The following is a 24635-nucleotide window of genomic DNA, read 5'->3' on the forward strand; positions in this document are numbered from 1 at the left end:
GAACAAATCAGGAGACTATAGGTGCTGGCGAGGATGCAGAGAAATGGGAACCCTCTTGCACTGTTGATGGGAATGCTAACTGGTGCAGCCATTCTGGAAACCAGTGTGGAGGTTCCTCAAAAATTTAAAAACAGAACTACCCTATGATCCAGCAATAGCTCTGCTAGGAATTTATCCCAGGGATACAGGAGTGCTGGTGCATAGGGGCACATATACCCCAATGTTTATAGCAGCACTTTCAATGATAACCAAATTATCATTGGATAATAGGAAAGAGCCTAAATGTCCATCAACTGATCAATGAAGAAAGAAGATGTGGTTTTTATATACAATGGAATACTACTTGGCAACGAGAAAGAATGAAATCTGGCCATTTGAAGCAATGTGGATGGAACTGGAGGATATTATGCTAAGTGAAATAAGTCAGTCAGAGAAAGACAGATACCATATGTTTTCACTCATAGGTGGATTTTGAGAAACTTAAGACCATGGAGGGGGGGGAAGTTACAAACAGGGTTGATTGGGATTGGGGGAGAGGTGAAAGTGGGTAATGGGCATCGAGGGTGGCACTTGTTGGGATGAGCACTGGATGTTGTATGGAAACCAATTTGAGGATAAATTATGTTAAAATAAATTCTAGTTAGTTAACATATAGTGTATATTGGTTTCAGGAATAGAATTTGATGATTCATCACTTATACGTATAACATCCAGTGTTTATCACAAATGACCTCCTCAATACCCATCACCCATTTGGCTCATCCCTGCCCACCTCCCCTCCAGGAACCCGCAGTTTGTTATCTAGAGTTAATAGTCTTTTATGTTTTGTTTTCTTCTTTTTTCCTTCTATGTTCATCTGTTTTGTTTCTTAAATTTCCATATGAGTGAAATCATATGGTGTTTGTCTTTCTCTTACTGACTTATTTCGTGTAGCATAATTCTAACTCCATCTGAATCATTGCAAATGGTAATATTCCATTCTGTTTGATGGCTGAGTAATAGTTCATTGTGTGTGTGTGTGTGTGTGTGTGTGTGTGTGTGTGTATTATATCTTTATCCATTCATCAACTGATAGACATTTGGGGTCTTTCTATAATTTGGCTATTGATAATACAGTTATAAACATTGTGGTGCATGTGCCCCTTTGGATCAGTATTTTTGTATCCTTTGGATACAAAGTACTAGTAGTGCAATTGCTGGATCATAGGGTAGTTCTATTTTTAGTTTCTTGAGGAACCTCCATACTGTTCACCAGAGTGGCCATACTAGCTTGCATTCCCAACAATATTGCAAGAGGGTTCCCCTTTCTCTGCATCCTCACCAACACCTGTTGTTTCTTGTGTTGTTAATATTTGCCATTCTGACAGGTGTGAGGTGGTATCTCGTCGTTTTGATTTGTATTTCCCTGATGATGAATGATGTTGAGCATTTTTGCATGTGTCTGTTAGCCGTCTCTATGTCTTCTTTGGGAAAAAGTCTATTCATGTCTTATGCCCCTTTTTAAAACTAGATTATTTGGGGAGGTGTCGAGTTTGGTAAATTCTTCATGGATTTGGGGTACTAACTCTTTATCTGATACTTCATTTGCATATATCTTCTCACATTCTATAACTTGCCTTTTTCATTTTGTTAATTGTTTCCTTCACTGTGCACAAGCTTTTTATCTTGATGAGGTCCCAATAGTACATATTTTGTTGTGTTTCCCTTGTCTCAGGAGACATATCTAGTAAGAAGTTGCTATGGCCAAGGTCAAAGAGGTTGCTTTTTCTGTTCTCCTCTAGGATTTTATTGGTGTTTTGTTTCAAATTTAGGTCTTTCATCCATTTTGAATTTATTTTTGTGTATGGTATAAGAAAGTGGTCCAGCTAAGTAGGTTTTGAGGGTTCAAAGTCCTTTTTTTTCCTTTTTTGTGGTGTTTCTGTCCTTGTCAGTAAATTTGGTGATATGTCTGGAAACATAATTCTTTAAAAATTAGTTTTGATATTCTATGAAGAAACACCAATCCCCGAAATCTCTTTCATTAAGCCCCGTTTCACCCTGGTCTTCTTTTGGGAGTTTTGTATAATAGTCTTTACATTTCTTAAAAGCCCTATTGTGTGATGAAGATACTCTCCCAGGCACACCCTTAAACTTTTTTTTTTTAATTTTTTTTTCAACGTTTTTTATTTATTTTTGGGACAGAGAGAGACAGAGCATGAACGGGGGAGGTGCAGAGAGAGGGAGACACAGAATCGGAAACAGGCTCCAGGCTCCGAGCCATCAGCCCAGAGCCTGACGAAAAGTGCCTTTGTCCAGCTTAATATTCTGAGGCACAACATTTTGTCTTTCTCATACTTTAACAAAGAATTTTAGCACCATAGCTTCAGCTTCACCTTGAGACCATATTTTCCTGGCAGGATCTTGGATTTTCTCTTTACTCGGAAGACATAACTTAAACATAGTTGACCTTCAGGAGATGCTAAAACATTTCTAAACCATTAATTAGGCCTAAACTCCTTTATGATTAATACTCCTTTTAGTTTCTCTTTTCACATTTCATTATAAGCATCAAAACACCAGGCAACAACTTTAGCACCTTACACATTTTCTTCTTTCTTTGTTATTTCAGTCACCAATGTTGATAAATTGTTATTTTAATTAGGATACAAGTTCTTGACATTTTTTTTCCCTTTAGTGGTGCTTTCTTTAATGCCAGAATTTGCATAGGTATTAACATAATTGACAGGTAGAATTGACATAGAACAAAGTGTACATGTTCAAAATGTACAATTTGATAAGTTTTTACATATGCAAGACTATCACATTCAAGATAATAAGCACATCTATTATCAGGAAAAGTGTTCTCTTGTGCATTTGTAATGCCTTCAACAACACCCCCACATTTCCACTGGTAACCATTGACCCATTTCTGATCAGTATAGAATAGTTCTCATTTAAATAATTATATGATTAGAAAACAATGTACCCAAAGAAAATAAAAACTCTAATTTGAAAAGATATATGCAGTCCTATGTTTCTTGCAGCATTATTTATAATAGCCAAGATATGGTAGCAACCTAGGTTAAGATGTGGTATATATATATATATATATATATATATATATATATATAATGGAATATTAGTCATAAGAAAGAATGAATATCTTGCCATTTGTAACAACACGGATGGATCTGCAGGGTACAATGCTAAGTGATATAAGTCAGTCAGAAAGACAAATACCATATGATTTCACTCACAAGTGGAGTTTAAGAAAAAAAAAACACAAATGAACAAAGGAAAAAAGGAGAGAAACAGGGGCGCCTGGGTTAATCAGTTGGTTAAGCGTCCGACTCTTGATCTCAGGGTCATGGGTTCACCCTGCTTTGGGGTGATTGATGGTCATGAAGCCTAATTAAAAAGACAGAGAGAGGGGCGCCTGGGTGGCGCAGTCGGTTAAGCGTCCGACTTCAGCCAGGTCACGATCTCGCGGTCCGTGAGTTCGAGCCCCGCGTCAGGCTCTGGGCTGATGGCTCGGAGCCTGGAGCCTGTTTCCGATTCTGTGTCTCCCTCTCTCTCTGCCCCTCCCCCGTTCATGCTCTGTCTCTCTCTGTCCCAAAAAATAAATAAAAAACGTTGAAAAAAAAATTTAAAAAGACAGAGAGAGGGACAGAGAGAGACAGAGAAAGAAAGAGGAGAAACAAAATACCAGACTCTTATATATAGAATAAATTGGTGGTTGCCCAAGGGGAGGTGGTTGGGTCAATAGGTGAAGAGGATTAAGAGAACACTTACAATGAGCACTAAGTAATCTGTAGAATTGTTGAATCATTATATTGTACACCTGAAACTGATATAACATTGTATGTTAATTATGAATGAATGAATGAATGAATGAATAAATGGAATAGTACAGATATATTCATTTTTCATTCGGCTCTTTTTAAAAATTCTTTTCTTAAACATTTAAATCCAAGTTAGTTAACATATAGTATAATAATGGTTTTAGGAATAGAATTTAGTGGTTCATCACTTAAATATAACACCCAGTGCTCATTGCAACAAATGTCCTCCTTAATGCCCCTTGCCCATTTATCTCATCCCCCCCACCTAACACCCATCCAGCAACCCTCAATTTGTTCTCTGTATTTAAGAGACTCTTATGGTTGACCTCTCTCTGTTTTGTATTATTTTTACTTCTCTTCCCTTATGTTAATCTGTTTCATATCTTAAATTCCATATGAGTGACATCATATGCTATTTGTCTTTCTCTGACTTATTTCGCTTAGCACAATACACTCTAGTTCTATCCATGTAGTTGCAATTGTCAAGATTTTATTCTTTTTGATTGCTGAGTAATATTCCATTGTGTATACATACCACTTCTTCTTTATCCATTCATCAGTCGATGGACATTTGGGCACTTTCCATACTTTGGCGATTGTTGATAGTGCTGCCATAAACATTGGGGTGCATGTGTCCCTTCGAAACAGCACACCTGTATCCCTTGGATAAATACCTAGTAATGCAATTGTTGGGTCATAGGGTAGTTCTATTTGTAGTTTCTTTTTTTTTTTTAATTTTTTTTTCAACGTTTTTTATTTATTTTTGGGACAGAGAGAGACAGAGCATGAACGGGGGAGGGGCAGAGAGAGAGGGAGACACAGAATCGGAAACAGGCTCCAGGCTCCGAGCCATCAGCCCAGAGTCTGATGCGGGGCTCGAACTCACGGATCGCGAGATCGTGACCTGGCTGAAGTCGGACACTTAACCGACTGCACCACCCAGGCGTCCCGCTATTTGTAGTTTCTTGAGGAACCTCCTGACTGTTCTCCAGAGTAGCTGCATCAGTTTGCATTCCCACTAGCAGTGTAAAAGGGTTCCCTTTCTCCACATCCTCACCAACATCTGTTGTTGCCTGAGTTGTTAATTTTAGTCACTCTGACAGGTGTGAGGTGGTATCTCATAGTGGTTTTGCTTTGTATTTCCCTAAAGATGAGTGATGTTGAGCATTTTTTCATGTGTCTGTTAGTCATCTGGATGTTTTCTTTAGAGAAGTGTCTATTCATGTCATTACCCATTTCTTCAGTGGAGTATTTGTTTTTTGGATGTTGAGCTTGGTAAGTTTATTTTTAGATTTTGGATACTAACCCTTTATCTGATATGTCATTTGCAAATGTCTTCTCCCGTTCTGTTGGTTGCCTTTTAGTTTTGCTGATTGTTTCCTTCACTGTGCAGAAGCTTTTTATCTAGATGAGGCCCCAATAGTTCATTTTTGCTTTTGTTTCCCTTGCCTCTAAAGACACGTCAAGTACGAAGTTGATGTGGCTGAGGTCAAAGAGGTTGTTGCCTGTTTTCTCTAGGATTTTAATGGCTTCTTGTCTCATGTTTGGGTCTTTCATCCATTTTGAGTTTATTTTTGTGTATGTTTTAAGAAAGTGGTCCAGGTTCATTCCTCTAAATGTCACTGTCCAGTTTTCCCAGAACCATTTCCTGAAGAGACTGTTATTTCCATTGGATATTCTTTCCCAATTTATCAAAGATTAGTTGGTATTACATTTGTGGGTCCATTTCTGGGTTCCCTATTCTGTTCCACTGATCTGTCTGTTTTGTGTTAATACCATACTGTCTTGATGGTTACAGCTTTGTAATACAGCTTGAAGTCCGGAATTATGATGCCTCCAGCTTTGGTTTTCTTTTTCAGGATTTCTTTGGCCATTCAACGTCTTTTCTGGTTCCATATAAATTTTAGAATTATTTGTTCTAGCTCTGTGAAGAATTCTACTGTTATTTTAATAGGAATTCATTGAATACATAGATTGCTTTGAGTAGTATCTACATTTTAACAATATTTGTTCTTCCAATCCATGAGCATGGAATATTTTTCCATTTTTTGGTGTCTTCATTTCTTTCATAACCTTTCTATAGTTTTCAGCATATAGCTTTTTTACCTCTTCAATTAGGTTTATTTCTAGGTATTTTATGGGTTTTGGTGCAACTGTAAATGGGATCAATTCCTTGATTTCCCTCTCTGTTGCTTCATTATTGGTGTATAGAAATGCACCTGATTTCTCTACATTGATTTTATATCCTGCAACCTTGCTGAATTCATGTATCTGTTCTAGCAAGTTTTTGGTGGAGTCTTTTGTGTTTTCCATATAGAGTATCATGTCATCTGCGAAGAATGAAAGTTTGACTTCCTCCTTGTTGATTTGGATGCCTTTTATTTCTTTGCGTTGTCTGCTCAGGATAGGACTTCCAACACTATGTTGAATAGCAGTGAGCATGGACATCCCTGTCATGTTCCTGACCTTAATGGAAAATCTCTCAACTTTTCCCCATTGAGGATGATACTAGCTCCAGGTCTTTTGTATATGGTTTTTTTGTGTATGGCTTTTATGATCTTGGGGTATGATCCCTCTATCTCTACTTTCTTGAGGGTTTTTGTTAATAAAGGATGCTGTATTTTGTCAATTGCTTTCTCTGCAACTGTTGAGAGGATCATGTGGTTCTTATCCTTTTATTCATGTGATGTATCACATTGATTTGCAGATATTGAAACAGCTCTGCATTACAGGAATAAATCCCACTGGATGATGGTGAATAATTCTTTTAATGTATTGTTGGATCCGGTTTGCTAGTATCTTGTTGAGCATTTTTGCATCCATGTTCATCAGGGAAATTGTTCTGTAGTTCTCCTTTTTAGTGGGGTCTTTGGTTTTGGAACCAAAGTAATACTGGACTCATAGAATGAGTTTGGCAGTTTTCCTTCCATTTCTATATTTTGGAACAGCTGCAAAAGAGTAGGTGTTACTCTTTCTTAAATGTTTGGTAGAAATCCCCCGGAAAGTCACCTGGCTCTGGTCTCCTATTTTTTGGGAGATTTTTGATTACTGATTCAATTTCTTTACTGATTATGGGTCTGTTCAAATTTCTATTTCTTCCTGTTTCAATTTTGGTAGTTTATATATTCTAGGAATTTGTGCATTTCTTCCAGATTCCCCACTTCTTGGCATATAATTTCTCATAATATTCTCTTATTGTTTTTTGTATTTCTGTGGTGTTTGTTGTGATCTCTCCTCTTTCATTTGTGATTTTATTACTTTGGGTCCTTTCCTTTTTCTTTTTGATCAATCTGGCCAGGGCTTTGTCCATTTGGTTAATTCTTTCAAAAAACCAGCTCCTAGTTTCATTGATCTGTTCTGTTTTTGTGATTTTGATATCATTGATTTCTGCTCTTATCCTTATTATTTCCCTTCTTCTGTTGGTTTTGGGCTTTATTTGCTGTTCTTTACCCAGCTCTTTTAGGTCTAAGGTTAGGTTATGTATTTGAGACTTTTCTTCCTTCTTTAGGAAGGGCTGGATTGCTATATACTTCCCTCTTCTGACCACCTTTGCCACATCCCTGAGCTTTTGGGCTGTCGTGGTTTCCTTTTCATTGGCTTCCATGTACTTTTTAATGTCCTCTTTAATTTATTGGTTGACCCATTCATTCTTTAGTAGGATGTTCTTTAATCTACAAGTATTCATTGTCTTTCCAAATTTTTTCTTGTGGTTGATTTCAAGTTTCATAGTGTTGTGGTCTGAAAATATGCATGGTATGACCTCGACCTTTTTGTATTATTGAGGGCTGATTTGTGTCCCAGTATGTGATCTATTCTGGAGAATGTCCCATGCGCACTCGAGTAAAATTTGTATTCTGCTTCTTTAGGATGAAGTGTTCTGAATTTATCTGTTAAGTCCATCGAGTCCAGTATGTCATTCAAAGCCATGTCTCCTTGTTGATTTTCTGCTTAGATGATTTGTTCATTGTTCCAAGTGGGGTGTTGAAGTCTCTTACTAATGATGGTATTATTATCAATGAGTTTCTTTATGTTTGTAATTAGTGATTTATATATTCAGGGGCTTTCAGTTGAGGGCATAAATATTTACCATTGTTAGGTCTTCTTGGTGGATACACCCCGTGATTATGATATAATGCCCTTCTTCATCACTTGTTACAGCCTTTATTTTAAAATATTTTGTCTGATATAGGTATGGCTACTCCAGCTTTCTTCTGACAATCATTAGCATGATAGATGGTTCTCCACCCCCTTACTTTCAATCTACAGGTGTCTTTAGGTTTAAAATGGGTCTATTGTAAGCAGCATATAGATGGGCCTTGTTTTCTTATCCATTCTGATACCCTATGTCTTTTGATTGGAGCGTTTAGTACATTGACATTTAGAGCGAGTACTGAAAGTTATGAATTTAGTGCCATTGTGTTGCCTGTAGTGCTTTTGACTTTTTTGTTTTGTTTTGTCTTTTCTCCAAAGAGTCCCCCTTAAAATTTTTTTCAGGGCTAGTTAAGTGGTCATGAACTCCTTTAGTTTTTGTTTATCTGGGAAACACTTTATCTCCTTCTATTTTGAATGACAGCCCTGCTGTATAAAGAATTCTTGGCTGCACATTTTCCTGATTCAGCATGTTGAATATATCCTGCCACTCCTCTCTGGCCTGCCAAGTTTCTATGGATAGGTCTGCTGCGAACGTGAACTGTCTTCGCTTATAGGTTAAGGATTTTTTTTCCCTTGTTGTTTTTAATTTGTAATTGTTTATTTAGTTTTGAGAGTGAGAAAGAGACATAGAGTGCGACTGGTAGAGGGGCAGAGAGAGAGGGAGATATAGAATCCAAAGCAGGATCCAGGCTCTGAGCTGTCAGCACAGAGCCCGATGCAGGGTTCGAACTCATAGAACAGAAGATCATGATCCGAGCTGAAGTCAGATGCTTACTGACTGAGCCACCCAGGCACCCTTCCCTTGTTGGTTTTATAATTCTTTCCTTGTCTATGTATTTTGTGAATTTGACTATGATATGCCTTTTTGATGGTTGGTTTTTGTTTAATCTAATGGGAGTTCTCTGTGATTCTTGGATTTTGATGTCTGTGTCCTTTCCCAGATTAGGAAAGCTTTCTGCTATAATTTGCTCACTGACCCTTTTTCTTTCTCTTCAACTCCTATGCTCCTATGATTTGGATGTTATCCTTTTTTAATAAGTTACTGAGTTCTCTAAGTCTTGTATTGTGCTCTTTGCCTTTGTTTCCCTCTTTTTCCTGCTTCATTATTTTCCACAATTTTTTTCTTTATAGCGGATTCGCTGCTCTGCTTCGTCCATTATTGTCATCTTGGCATCCACTCAAGATTGCATCTCGGTTATAGCAATTTTACTTTCGTCCTGACTAGATTTACTTCTTTTATCTCCGCAGAAAAGGTTTCTAGGCTTTCTTCAACTCCAGCTAGTATTCTTAGTATCGTGGTTCTAAATTCTAGTTCAGACATCTTGCTTACATCTGTGTTGATTAAGCTGCTGGCTGTCATTTCTTCCTGTTCTTTCTTTTGGGGTGAATTCCTTCATTTTGTCACTTTGGAGGAAGAAAAATATTAATAAAATTAAAACTTAAAATTAAAAAATTAAAAGCCAAACAAAAAATCAAATAAAGGAAGCTAGAACCTAGGTGTGTTTTTGTCTGATTGTTGAAAGAGGTTTGATAGAGTAAAGAAAAATGGGAAAGAAAAGAAAAAGAAAAAAAGTAAGAAAAAATAAAAATATATTTATATAATAATATAGAATAAAATGTAATAAAATGAAATAGAAGAAAAAATTTAAGAGAAACAAAGAATAAAGTAAAAAATAATAGAAAAAAATTTAAAAATTAAAAAAAGAAAATTAAAAATTTCCCTTTCTGTATCCATGAAAAAGAAAAGAAAAAAAAACAACAAAAACAATGTAAACAAAAATAGAAGCAAAAAAACATGGAATGGGGGCGCCTGGGTGGCTCAGTCAGTTGAGTGTCTGACTTCAGGTCATGGTCTCACAGTTCATGGGTTTGAGCCCCATGTCGGGCTCTGTGCTGGCAGCTCAGAGCCTGGAGTCTGCTTCAGATTCTGTGTCTCCCTCTCTCTGTCCCTCTCCCACTCATACTCTGTCTCAAAAATAAACTTTAAAAAAAAATTTTTTTTTCAACGTTTTTTTTTTTTTATTTATTTTTGGGACAGAGAGAGACAGAGCATGAACGGGGGAGGGGCAGAGAGAGAGGGAGACACAGAATCGGAAACAGGCTCCAGGCTCCGAGCCATCAGCCCAGAGCCTGACGCGGGGCTCGAACTCACGGACCGCGAGATCGTGACCTGGCTGAAGTCGGACGCTCAACCGACTGCGCCACCCAGGCGCCCCTCAAAAATAAACTTTAAAACAATTTTTTTTAAATGGAATAAATGAACCAGCAAACAATGAAATCCAAATGAAGTTACATACAGTTTCCCCTTGAACTCAAACTATGAAGCACTCTGTACACTAAGCAGGTGGAGGGACTCATGCTGGTCTTCTAGGGGATGTGCCTGGAGGGCACAATTGGGTGGGGCTTGGTGTAATGGCTCTATTCTCCACTAGGTGGCACTGCTTACCTTACTGGGGTGGATCAGTCTGGTGTGCATGCACGTGGGTGGGAGAGGTGGAAGTGGCTTCACCCAACTCCCTAGTCTGACACAGGAACTTTGGGTTTTTACCGACCCACAATCAATCACCCCTCTGTCTCAGGCATCCATTTACTCCCTGCCTCTACCCTGTCCCTGTCCAAGCCATCCACCACCCTGGCAGCACCTCCCTCCAGAGTTTTATGTCAGATGGGGTTGTGTTTCAAGACCCCACACTTCAGAGACCCCTGTGGCTTGGACCTGTGATGACTCTCTGGGGAAGGGTCTCATTGAGCAATGGTTGGTTGCCAGCTTGTCACAGAAAATCTTCACGCTATCACATAGCAGCAGAGGTTCAGAGATTATGCCAAATCACAACTCACAGCCGGTGCCAGGGTTCACTGTCCTCTAGTGTCCTTGTCCCATTATCAGCAAACTTGGCTGCTCTCCGTGGTCCACTTAGATCTTTGCCTATGGGGAGGCCATATGGCCTCTACCAAATGCTCTCCAATAAGGGGAATCTCTTCTCCCCGTGTGGCACTCAGACCCTCAGACTCTGCTGCCTGCTCATGGGGATTCACCCTATTTCTTCACCAAAGCACTGCCAGGCATTGAGCTCTGGAACTTCAGGCTCTGCACTCCCTGTTTATAGAATCCTGGTGGTAGTGAAACCCTCTCCTTTCTTCTTGTCACTGGTTTTGGGGAATAGATTTCTTGTTCAGTCCCCTGTGAGTATTTTCACTCTTTCTATCTCTTTCTTTCCAGCTACTTTCAGGGGAGTGTTTTTCCTGCACTCTCCCGATATGCCCTACTCTCTTCCTTTCTTTGTTCTCTCTCTGCAAAAACAGCTCCCTACCCTCTGAGGCTTTTCTCTCCCCCAGTTAACCTCTCTGCACTGCATACCTGCTGAGTTCTGTGGCTCAAGTTACGCAAATTGTTGTATTAATCCTCAGATTAATTTTCTAGGTGTGCAAAATGGTTTGGTGCTGATCTAGCTGCATTTCAGGGACAAGACAAGCTGAGGGTCTCCATGCTGCTCCACCACCTTCTCTTCTCCTTCATTCAGCTCTTTTACTTTTTATTTTCATAGATTTTATTTAAATTAGTTAACATACAGTGTACCATTTAGTCATTCAACACTTACATAGGACACTTGGTCCTCATCACAATAAGGACCCACATTGCCTATTTAACATCTTCCCATCCACCTCTCCATCAGTTTGTTCTCTATAGTTAAGAGTCTGTTTCATGGTTTCTCTCCCTCCCCTATGATTGATTTTTTTTTTTTTAATTCCAGGTATGAGTGAAATCATATATTTGTCTTTCTCTGACTTATTTCACTTAGCATAATACTCTCTAGCTCCATCTTTATCGTTCCAAAAGGCAAGATTTCATTTTTTTCATGGGTAATATTCCATTGTATAACACATCTTCTTTATCCATTCATCAATCAGTGGACATTTAGGCTCTTTTCATAATTTGGCTATCGTTGATAATGCTGCTGTAAACATCAGGGTGCATGTATCCCTTCAAATTAGTATTTTTGTATCCTTTAGGTAAATATCTAGCAGTGTAATTGCTGGATCATAGTGTGTCGCTCTATTTTTAACTTTTTGAGGAACCTCCATACTATTTTCCACAATGGCTGCACCAGTCTTTATTCCCAAAAGTGCAAGAGGGTTCCCCTTTCTTTCTTTGGGGGGGTTCCCCTTTCTTTAAATCCTCACCAACACCTGTTGTGTCTTTTGTTGTTGATTTTAGCCATTATGACTACTGTGAGGTGATATCTCCTTGTAGTTTTGATTTGTCCTACCCTGATGATGAGTGATGTTGAGCATCTTTTCATGTATCTGTTAGCCATCTCTATGTCTTTGGGAAAATGTCTGTTCATGTCTTCTGACCATTTTAAACTCGATTCTTTGTTTTTTGGGTGTTGAGTTTGATAAGTTCTTTATATTTTTTGGGTACTTACACTTTATCAGATATTTCATTTGCAGATACCTACTCCCATTCCATAGGTTGCCTTTTAGTTTTGTTGTTTTTTTTCACTGTGCAGAAGCTTTTTATTTGATATTGTCTCAATAGTTTATTTTTGTTTTTATTTTCCTTGCCTCAGGATACATGTCAAGTAAGAAGTTGCTGTAGGCAGTGTCAAAGAGGTTAGTGCCTATGTTCTCCTTTTGGATTTTAACGGTTTCCTGTCTCACATTTAGGTCTTTAATCCATCTTGAATTTATTTTTGTGTATGGTGTAAGAGAGTGATCCAGTTTCATTCTTTTAAATGTTGCTGTCTAGTTTTCCCAATACCATTTATTGAAGGGACTGTCTTTTTTCCATTGGATATTCTTTTCTGCTTTGTGGAAGATTAATTGACCATATAGTTGTGCGTTCATTTTGAGGTTTTCTATTCTGTTCTATTGATCAATGTGTCTATTTTTGTGCCAGTACAATATTGTTTTGGTCACCTCAGCTTTGTAATATAACTTGAGGTTCAGAATTGTGTTGCCTCCAGCTTTGTTTTCCAAGTTTGCTTTGGCTATTTGGTGTCTTTTGTGATTCCATACAAATTTTAGAGTTGTTTGTTCTAGCTCTGTGGAAATTGCTGTTGGTATTTTCAGAGGGACTGCATTAAATGTATAGATTGTTTTAGGTAATATAGACATTTTTAACACTATTTGTTCTTCCAATCCATGAGCATAGAATGTTTTTTCCATTTCTTTGTGTCATCTTCAATTCCTTTCATGAATGTTTTATAGTTTTCAGAGTACAGATCTTTCACCTATTTGGTTAGGTTTATTCCTAGGTATTTTTTGGTGCAATTATAAATGGTATTGATTCCTTGATTTATCTTTCTGCTGCTTAATTATTGGTGTATAGAAACACAACAGAATTTTTAAAAATATTTTTAAGTTTATTTACTTATTGTGGGAGAGAGTGTGTGTCTGTGCCTGAGAGGCAGAGAGAGGGAGAGAGAGAGAATCTCATGCAGGCTCCATACTGTCAGAGAGGAGCTTGACATGGGGCTCAAACTCAAGAATTGTGAAATCATGACCTGAGCCAAAACCAGGAGTTCGATACTTAACTGACCAAACCACCCAGGCACCCCATAATGATGCAATAGATTTCTGTGCATTTATTTTGTATCCTGTGACTTTACTGAATTCATTTATAAGTTCTAGAAGTTTTTTGATGGAGTCTTTCAGGTTTTCTATGTATAGTATCATGTCATCTGCAAATAGTGCAAGTTTTACTTCTTCCTTGCTAATTTGGATGTATTTTATTTCTTTTTGTTGTCTGATTGCTGAGACTAGGTCTTCCAGTACTATGTTGAATAAAAGTGGTGAGAGTGGACAACCTCATCTTGTTCCTGACCATGGAGGAAATTCTTTCAGTTTTTCCCCATTTAGGATGATATTAGCTATGAGTTTTTCATATATGGTCTTCATTACGTTGAAGTAATTTCCCTCTAAAATCTACTTTGTTGAGGCTTTTTATCATGAATGGATGTTGTACTTTGTCAAATGCTTTTTCTGCATCTATTGAAGTGATCATATGGTTCTTATCCTTTGCTATGATATATCATGTTGATTGATTCATGAATACTAAACCACCCTTGTGACCCAGACATAAATCCCACTTGATTGTGGTGAATGATTTTTTAATGTATTGCTATATTTGGTTTTCTAGTATTTTACTAAGAAATTTTGCATTCATATTCATCAGAGACATTGGCCTGTCTCTCTCTTTCTGGTCTCTCTGCCTGGTTTTGGCCTCATAGAAAGAATTTGGAAGTTTTCCTTCCTTTTCTATTTTTTGGAATAGTTTGAGAAGAATAGACAATAACTTTTCTTTTATTGTTTTGTAGAATTTGCCTGTGAAGCCATTTGGTCATGGACTTTTGTTTGTTGGGAGTTTTTAGATTACTGATGCAATTTCTTTGCTTGTTTTTGGTCTGTTCAAATTTTCTATTTCTTCTTATTTCAGTTTTGTCAGGTTATATGTTTCTAGGAATTTATCCATTTCTTCTAAGCTGTCCAATTTGTTGGCATCTAGTTTTTCATAATATTCTCTCCTTCCTATATTTCTTTAAGCAGTTTCCTTTAGTACTTGGAAATAAATTTCTTTGAACTAATGGTTACTTTGAAGTCTTTGTCTCTTAAACATGACATCTGCTCTCTTTCACAGGCAGTTTTTGTTGCCTACTTTTTTTTTCCGGCTTATGGATTACATGTTCTTGTTTCTTTGAATATCTCACAATTTTTGTGAAAACTAGACATCTCAGGTAATATGTTAAACATTGGATCTTAACCTCTAGCCCTCTGCGAGACTTTTTATTCTTCTTTACTTGGTTGTTGCTGTTGTTGTTTTGCAGCTAAGATGATTTAGCGAAGTCTATTTCTTTGTGGTGTGAAGCATGTGATATTGTTCTTCAGAGGGTGGAGACTTGAGTATATGCATAGTTATCTTGGGATCTCAGAAAGTTTAGCAGTGCTCTCTTTGACTATCTCTTTTTCTTTTTAAGATTTTTAAAGATTTATTTTGAGAGAGGGTGAGCAGAGGAGGGGCTGAGAGAGTGAGAGGGAGAGAGAAAATTCTAAGCAGGCTCTGCACTGTCAGCGTGAAGCCTGATGTGGGGCTTGAACTCATGAATCGTGAGATCATGACCTGAACCGAAACCAAAAGTTGGATGCTTAACGGACTGAGCCACCCAGGCGCCCCTGACTACCTTTTTCTGATTTATCTTTTCAGATGTTTGCTCCATATGTTATTATACTTCACCTATTAGTATCCACTAATTACTAGCTGACTGTTACAATGTTTTCAACAATGCTGTGAAGCATAGATTGCTTATTAGTCTGATTTAATTAGATTCACAAAGGTAGAGTTTGAAACTATCTTTGTAGTTTGTTCTACTTCCAGAAAAGTTCTTTTTAGCTCTGTCCTTCCCTGGTTTCTCTGGCAAATTAGCTGGCCTATGGTATAGCCTCTTCTCTTAAATGGGAGAAAATAATTATTTCAAGAGTGCCCTTAGACTTGAGCTTCCTACACTCTGTTTCAAATAGTCATTTGCCTTGGGTATAGCTTTAGAGTTCACTTTTCTTATGGACTGTCTCTAACCCCGGGAAAACTCTCTGAAAAACTACTATGGGTACTGGGTGGAGTGGCAGTCTCTTAACTTCTAGGCTTTTTCTCTCCGTGTTGAACCTCCACCCCATGAAACAGCTGGGGCAAGGGTGAGAAGCCAGAGTTTCAGTGTTCTAGTCCTGATACATCTGGAGTAGAATCTCCATCCTATAAACAGGGACTGGATAAAGGAAAAGAACCCTTACACTCTGGGCTGCACTCACCAGGAATTTGATCTTTTTGACCTGGAATTGGAGGGCAGAAGAAATGTAGGCAGCCAGGTGAGATATGGTAAGCTTTGATGGAGAGCTAAACACAGACTTACATGCCCCACAAAACTTTATTTAAAATGGATCATAGAGGGGCGCCTGGGTGGCACAGCCGGTTAAGCGTCCGACTTCAGCCAGGTCACGATCTCGCGGTCCATGAGTTCGAGCCCCGCGTCAGGCTCTGGGGCTGATGGCTCGGAGCCTGGAGCCTGTTTCCGATTCTGTGTTTCCCTCTCTCTCTGCCCCCCCCCCCCGTTCATGCTCTGTCTCTCTCTGTCCCAAAAATAAATAAAAAACGTTGAAAAAAAATTAAAAAAAAATAAAATAAAATGGATCATAGACCCATATGTGAAATGCAAAAGTATAAAACTTCTAGAAGATAAGAGAAGAAAATCTAGATAGCCTTCGTTTGACAATGGCTTTTTAGATATAATGGCAAAGGCATAATTCATGAAAGAAAGAAGTGATAAATTGGACTTTATTAAGATTAAAAATTTCTTCCCTGCAAAGGACACTGTCAAGAAAATGTGTAGATAAGCCATAAACTGGGAGAAAATATTTGCAAAAGATATACCTGATAAATAACTGTTGTCCAGAATGTACAAAGAACTCTTAAATCTCAACAATAAGAAAATGAACAACTTGATTTTAAAGTGGGAAAAAAATCTGAACAGACATCTTACCATAGAAAATATACGTATGGAAAATAAGCATATGAAAAGATGCTCAGCATTATGTCATTAGGGAATTGCAAATTAAAACAACTAGATATTATTACACATCTGCTAGAATGGCTAAAATCCTAAATACTGGCAATACCAGATATCATCAAGGATTTGGAGCAAGAGGAACTCATTCTGGGGGGAATATAAAATGGTATCGTCACTTTGGAAGATGGTTTGGCAGTTTCTTATAAAAGTAAACATAGACTTACCATGTCATACAGCAATTGCCCTTCTAGGCATTTATCCAAATGAGTGAAAACATATGATTACACAAAATGCACACATGAATGCTTATAGCAGCTTTTTAAATAATGGCCCCAAATTGGAAACAATCAAGATGTCCCATAACAGGTGAATGGTTAAACTGAGATTCATCCAAGAAATGGAACATTATTCAGGGATAAAAAGAAATGAGGTATCAAACCACGAAGAGACATGGAAGAAATTTAAATTTATATTGCTAAATAAAAGAAGCTAGTCTGTTAATTTATTTTATGAATTAGGATATAGTTTATCATGGTGAGCATCCCATGTGAAATTGCAACAATATGAATTCTACTTCTGATTGGTATAGTGTCATACAAATGTCAGTTATAAGTTGATTCTGGTGTTGCTTAGATCTATTCTTTTTTTTAATTCTTTTTTTTTTAATCTTAGAGAGACAGAGCACCTTTGAGCAGGGGAGAGGGGCCGAGGGAGAGAGAGAATCTCAAGCAGGCTACACACCCAGTGTGGGGCTTGATTCCACAACCCTGGGATCATGACCCTAGCCAAAATCAAGAGTCACCCAGGTGTCCCTAGATCTATTCTTACTAACTTTTTAGCTAATTGTTCTGTTAATTCTTAAAAGTATTGGAATCTCCAAACATAATTGTGGATTTGCCTGTGTTTCCTTGCAGTTCTGTCAGATTTTGCTTCAGGTATTGTTATGTCTTCTTGGTAAATTGTCCTCATCACTATGTAATGTCCTTCTTTATCCTGAGAATATTCCCTCTTCTGAAGTCTACTTTTTGATATCAATATAGCTTTCAAACTTTCTTTTGAATAATGGTTGCATAGTATAACTTATCTATGCATTTTTATCTAAATAGAGTTTCTGGTAGAAAGCATATAGTTGGGTCTTGAGGAAGATTTGAGCAACTACTTAATATTTTATGTGACTATACAAACTTCCTAATTTTTATTGTCAGTTTTGTTAAGTTACATTTTTGTAGGAATTTGCCTATTTCCTCTAGATTTTCAATACTATTGGCATGAATTGTTAGTACTGTTCCCCGATCTTTCAAATCTTTAAGTTCCCCCCTTTTTTCATATTACTTCTATATATCTTTTTAAAATATTGATGAGTCAGCCAAACATTTGTTGATTTTGTTTAAAGATTTTTTTATTTCTTAAAAGTAATCTCTACACCCAACATGGGGCTTGAACTCACAACCCTGAGATCAAGAGTCACATGCTCCACCGACTGAGCCAGCCAGGCACCTTGTATTTTATTAGTTTTATAAAAGAAACAAATGTAGGGTTTTGTTGATCTTCTTTAATGTAGCTTTGTTTCCTATTTCATGAATTGATGCTTTTACTTTTAATACCTCCTTTTTCCCCTAATGTTCTTACTATATTCTTAGCTTGAATACTAAGCTAATTTTCACCCTCTTTTCTCTTCTGATAGAAGTAGTTAAGGCTATAAATTTCCCTTGAAACGTGCTTTCACCACGTCTCACACGTTTTTAATGTGTTTTCATTATCATTATATTTTAAGATGTACCTCATGATTTCTTATTTGATATACAGAAGGAACTGTGATGCACTTTTGGCAGGAAAACTAGCTGGTGCAACAATAGTGGAAAACAGTATAAATGCTCCTCAAAAAATTAAAAATAGAATTACCACATAATCCAGTAATTCCACTACTGGATATTTACCCAAATAAAATGAGAACACCAATTCAAAAAGATATGTGCACCCCTGTTTATCACAGCATTATTTGCAATAGCTAAGATATGGAAGCAACACAAGTGTCCATCCATACATGAATGGACAAAGAAAATATGGTATATATACACAACAGAATATTATTCAGCCATTAAAAAGAATGAAATCTTGCCATTTGCAACATGGATGGAGCTAGAGAGTATAATGCTAAATGAAATAAGCCAATCAGAGAAAGACAAATACCATATTTAGAAATGTGCTTTAAATTATGAAATACATGTAAAAGATTTATTTACCTTTTTTGTTAATATAGAACTTAATTGCAGTGTGGGAAGACAACATGAATCTTACAATGCCAATATCAATGCCAATTATTAGTGAATAATTTTTGTCTGATCTAATGCAGAATCAATTCTTGTAACTATTGCAAATATGCTTCAGATGAATTATTTCTGTAATTCTTCAAAGCAGAGTGCATATATTTCCATTTGGTGAGGCTTGTGAGTTGGGTTGTTTAAATCTTTGTATGCTGTTGATTTGTAGATGTGATTTCTCATAATAGAAAGGGTGTTGAATTTCACTCACTTGGAGTTTTTCAATTTCTCCATGGACTTCTATTAGCATTTTGTATATTTTGAGGCTATTTTTAAGCGTACGTGTAATATTATGTAACATTTTCACGGAAGCAGCATCCCATCAACTTTGCCATGCCCTATTGGTTAGAAGCAAGACAGATCTTGCCCACAGTTAAGGGGAGATTACACAGTGTAAGGATCATGACAGATCTTTTAGATCTACCAGTTTTTAAAAATGTTTCTTATTTAGAGAGAGAGCACAAGTGGGTGGGAGGAGCAGAAAGAGAGAAAGCGAGAGAATCCCAAGCAGGCTCCACAATGTCAGTGTGGAGTCCAATATGGGGCTCGATCTCACAAACTGAGATCATGACCTGAGCCAAAATCAAGAGTCAGATGCTCAAATGACTGAGTCACCCAGGCGCCCCTACATCTACCTTTAGAATCATACTTTTACAATAAATATTTATTATTAAAAAACCTCCTGGATAATATAAGTGGTTTAGAATGCTCCATTTACGCCCATTACTACTTATATTGTCATATATTTGACAAGGTGGGACTCATTAAATTAAAAACTGTTGCTCTGAAAAAGGCATTGTTAATGGTAAAACAAGCCACAAACTCAGAAAACCCATTTCCAAATAACATATCTGGCAAAGGACTTGTATCAAGAATATGAAGATTTCACTCACATGTGGAATTTAAGAAACAAAACAAAGGAGAAAATAACAGAGGAAGACAAAGCAAGAAACAGACTCTTAATTATGGAGGACAATATGATGTTTATGAGGGGTGGAGGGATGGGTGAAACGGGTGATGGAGATTAAAGGCACTTGAGAAGAGCACTGGGCATTGTATGGAAGTGTTGAATCACTACATTGCATACCTGAAACTAATAGAACACTGTATGTTAACTGGAATTAAAATAAAAAATTTAAAAAAGTATATATATGGAAATCTAAACACGTAAAAGTAAGAAAAGGAACAACCCAGTAAAGGTCAGGAGGCAAAAGATTTGAACAGACACTTCACCAAAGATAGCAAATAAGCATATGAAGACATGCTCAACTTCATTATGCCATTACGGAACTGCAAATTAAAACTACAGTGAGATAACACTATATTCCTAGTAGAACGGCTAAACATTTAAAAAATATATACAGGCACCAGGGTGGCTCAGTTGGTTGAGTGTCCAACTCTTGATTTTGGCTCGGGTCATGACCTCAGAGTTGTAGGATCGAGTCCTGGTTCAGGCTCTGTGCTGGGCACAGAACCTCCTTGGGATTCTCTCTCTCTCTTCCCTCCTCTGCCCCTCTCCACAGCTCATGCTCTCTAAAATAAAATAAATAAAACATAAATAATAATGCAAAATTCTGGGAAGATGCGGAACTGGAACTCCTATATTTGTGGTGGGAATGCAAAATGATACAGAAAGTTTGGAAAAGTTTGGTACTCATTCCCACTCCTAGGCATTTACTCTATATACCCTATAGAAATGGAACATTTATGTTCACACAAAACCAGTACCTGAATGTTTATAGCAACTTTATTCATAATCACCCAAAGTGGAAACATCTCACATGTCCATCAATTAGTGAATGGATAAAAAACTGTGGTACATTCATACAATGGTGTACAACAATAAAAAGGGATAAACTAATGATTCTCATAAAATTTTATTTATTTATTATTTATTTGAGAGAGTGTGCATGCACACACACACACGGGGGAGGGACAGAGAGTGGGAGAGAAATTTCCAAGCAGGCTCAGCACTGTCAGCACGGAGCCCAATGTGGGGCTCAAACCCACAAACTGTGAGATCATGACCTGAGCCAAAACCAAGAGCTGGGAGCCACCAGGCACCCCACACAGATGTATCTTTAAATGCACTTTACTAAGTGAAAGAAACCAGACCAAAATATCTATATATTGCATAATTCCAATCATACAACCTCTGGAAAAGGCAAAAACCAAAGAGATGGACAACAAATCAGTGGTTTTTGGGGACTGGGAATGGGGACTTTTGTTTACAACAAAAAGGACAATTGAGTGGGCTCCGCGCTGACAGTGAGGACCCTGCTTGGGATTCTTGCTCTCCTCTGAGTGTGTGTGCAAACTCTCTCTCAAAATAAATAAACTTTTTTTTAAAAAGAACAATTGAGAGAAATTATTAGTGATAAAACTCTTTGGAATGGTACTGGAGTAGTATACCTGACTATATTTGTCAAAACCCACCCAACTATAAATCATGAGTGAATTTTACTGTATGTAAATTACAAATAAAAAGCTCTAATAGAAAAGATGTATACTTTTGCCTGTCAAATGAGCAGGGATTTATAAAGACAGAATGGCCATATTTTGATGAATGTGTGGAGAAATATGCACGTTTATACACCACTGATGGAAATGTAATTTGTACAACTATATTGAAGACAATGCAACAATACCTTTCAGATGCCTTAATAATACTCTCATTCAAACTCAGTGAGTGCAATTCTGGAAATTTATTGCAAAGAAATAATTAGAAATGCACATAATAATTAACATACAATGATGTTTATTATATTTTATAGGCAAAATTGGTAATATCCAACATGTCCAGTAGCATGTGATTTTCTTACATAAATTCTGTTAGATTCATATGAAATATTATGTAACACCTAATACTGTGTTTTAGAGGTTAGAGTGGAGAAGAGCCAAAGCATAAGAGACTCTTAAAAACTGAGAACAAATTGAGGGTTGATGGGGGGTGGGAGGGAGGGGAGGGTGGGTGATGGGTATTGAGGAGGGCACCTGTTGGGATGAGCACTGGGTGTTGTATGGAAACCAATTTGACAATAAACTTCATACATTGAAAAAAAAATAAACACAACAGCCCTGTAAAAAAAAATACTGTGTTCTCAAAGAATGCCAATGATGTAGAAATATGTTTATTTTCAAATGAAAAAAGTTAGAGAACAACATATACAATATGTCAATTTTGTTTTTAAGTCATACTCCTGAAACTAATAGAGTGCTGTATGCTAACTAACTGGAATTAAAAAAAAAAAAACTTTAAAAAATTGTGTTCCACACATTCTTTTTTACAAGAACAAAGGGAAACACTCAAATGTTGAGTTGTTTTCTTGGTTATATTATAGGTGTTCTTTACTTTTTAATTTATACCTTTCGTTTTATTTTTCAACAATGATCATGTTACTTTCATGGTCAAGAAAAAAAGTATTTTTAAAATTTTGAACAAACAAGCCCAGCCCAATCCAGCCAAGTCCGTGATCTCTTCTGTTGCTATCTTCACTTAGAAGACTACACTGTTGTCCCCTGGAGGCTTGTTGCCCTCTTTGCTTCTTCAAGCACTGGACTTGTATTGCAGCTGAACACCTGTCAAAGCAAGAGAGTGGCAGGATCTCTCCAAGAGCACGATACTTCTATGTTAATACTGGCCTATGCAGCCATAGGCTGATACTAGTGTCAACTTCCATGATCTAGGTAGGGAACAGAAGTCTTTATTTTTTTTATATGAAATATATTGTCAAATTGGTTTCCATACAATACCCAGTGCTCATCCCAACAGGTGCCCTCCTCAATGCCCATCACTCATTTTCCTCTCCCTCCCACCGCCCCCCCATCAACCCTCAGTTTATTCTGTTTTTAAGAGTCTCTTATGGTTTGGCTCCCTCCTTTTTTTTTTCCTCCCCTCCCCCATGGTCTTCTGTTAAGTTTCTCCATATCCACATAAGAGTGAAAACATGGTATCTGTCTTTCTCTGTGTGACTTACTTCACTTAACATAACACTCTTCAGTTCCACCCACGTTGCTACAAAAGGCCATTATTTCATTCTTTCTCACTGCCAAGTAGTATTCCACTGTGTATATAAACCACAATCTCTTTCTCCATTCATCAGCTGATGGACATTTAGGCTCTTTCCATAATTTGGCTATTTGGAACAGAAGTCTTTAAAAGCTGTAATGCCCATATTACATAACAGGAAGCTCCCCATCTTTTAAATCTGTTCTCTGAAAGAATCATTTAGAACTTTTCTCCAAAGCAGCTCTCCTTGTTCTTTTAGATAATCTATCATGCTCTGGGGAATGACAAATCACTAGGTCTAAGGGCTAACCTTTCATTATATTGTTTCCTAATGCCTTACCAGGGGTTTGGAGTTGCCTAGAATCATTGTGCCCTCTGCCTCTACCTTGCCCATCCAATAAGAAAAACTAGGCTATCTGGTACTATTTGTGCTCTTTCCTCTGTCCTCGACTTCTTTAAAACTCTGTCACCGAACCAGAGAGTTCTAAGTCGCAAACCTTGTTCTGGGTTGTTTCTCATTAGGGGTCAACAGAAACCTCCACAAAGGCAGCTCTACCTGAGGACAGTGACTGGCAGTGACTTCACACAATCAGCAAAAGAAATAGTGCAGTGCAACAATTCTTCTCCAATCCACCTTAATAAGTTACTCGTTTATGAAGCAAGTCTCAGCACGCCCTCCACTGAAGTGAAGGACTGTATGACCTCCCTCACTTTTCTCCCCTCTCTTCTTCCATTACTAACAGCAGTAAGGAGTTCACTCCTATCTTCACTCACAAACATCAGAATCTCAGGTTTGCTTCCTTCATTCATGTAGGCTTCTAGGTCCAATATCCACTAAAATGTCAAATTTTTGTTACTCCATGATGGCATTTCATAGCCTCCTTCTTTCTCCTTATATCCATAGAAAAACATGGGTGTCACTGTAAACACTCACTGAAGCTTCATTCACTCATTCACAACAAGGCTCCTCCCAGATGAAAGGCTGTTACAGATGGCCTGAGGAAGGAAAAGAAAACACACCTGCTGAAATCCATCAGGATGGGGCAGGAAATAAAAGGTGGTTAGTGAGAGCAAGGAACACACTAGGGAAGCTTTGAAGAGGCGAGACCCAGGATTAGGCACCAGATGGTGTGACCAAGGGTGTCCTGAGGAATCACTGGGAATATATTTGAAAGGCACAAGACTTACCACTTATCCTTATGCCCTATCCTGCCCATCCCCAAGAGAGATAAAAGGTAACCAGGACTCCTGATACTGTTTATCAGATATCTGTTCTTACATAACATAGGCCCTAAGACAAGTCCTGATCTCTGATGACCAACTCAGAAGGGGGCTGGGGTGGGGCAAGCCCTCCTACTAGTTTTTCACAATCAGTTGAGACATCAGGAGTGAGTCCTGGGGCTGGGGTCCATATGGTTGCTGGCCTTGGCTACAGCTTCTCCAGTGACTGCCATGATTATCAGGTGGAAGTGGGTATCAGGCTGATTAACATTAGTATTCCCCAACTGCAGGAGGTAGGTGTGACAAGTTCAACCCCAACTCTAGCATTCATGATTCTCTGGGTCTTAAGAGATGGGAAGAAGGAAGTGCTGATAAAGAGAGAGTGACTCCTAAAGGCATATACGTAGGCCAGAAAAGTGCCAGTGGAAGGGGAAAGTATGGCTTTGTTTGCTTTCATCAGTGGTATCTTAGTCAAGGGGCTGAAGGAAAAAGAAATAATAAGAATGCAGGGATAGGGGTTACTTTCAAGTCAACTGACTGCCTTCCTTCCAGG

At 37.8% G+C, this 24635-nt stretch overlaps 1 long non-coding RNA gene across 4 annotated transcripts in view; it reads right to left on the bottom strand.

Moving 5' to 3' along the window:
- Positions 1-475: 475 nt before the first annotated feature.
- Positions 476-24635, bottom strand: part of LOC131502764 (uncharacterized) — a 70860-nt gene continuing 46700 nt past the window's right edge. Inside the window, exons 4-8 of one of the 4 annotated variants that reach the window (XR_009257176.1) lie at positions 23796-23857; positions 21501-22431; positions 20221-20385; positions 4796-9364; positions 476-1237 (exon numbers count right to left, since the gene is read on the bottom strand). This is a non-coding gene — a long non-coding RNA (uncharacterized LOC131502764). Of the gene's footprint in view, positions 1238-4778; positions 9378-20220; positions 20386-21500; positions 22432-22712; positions 23858-24635 lie in introns of those variants that run through there. The other 3 variants (XR_009257178.1, XR_009257177.1, XR_009257175.1) reach the window with 3 other exon arrangements.

The sequence above is a fragment of the Neofelis nebulosa genome, chromosome X (assembly GCF_028018385.1).
Source record: "Neofelis nebulosa isolate mNeoNeb1 chromosome X, mNeoNeb1.pri, whole genome shotgun sequence".
NCBI lineage: Eukaryota > Metazoa > Chordata > Mammalia > Carnivora > Felidae > Neofelis > Neofelis nebulosa.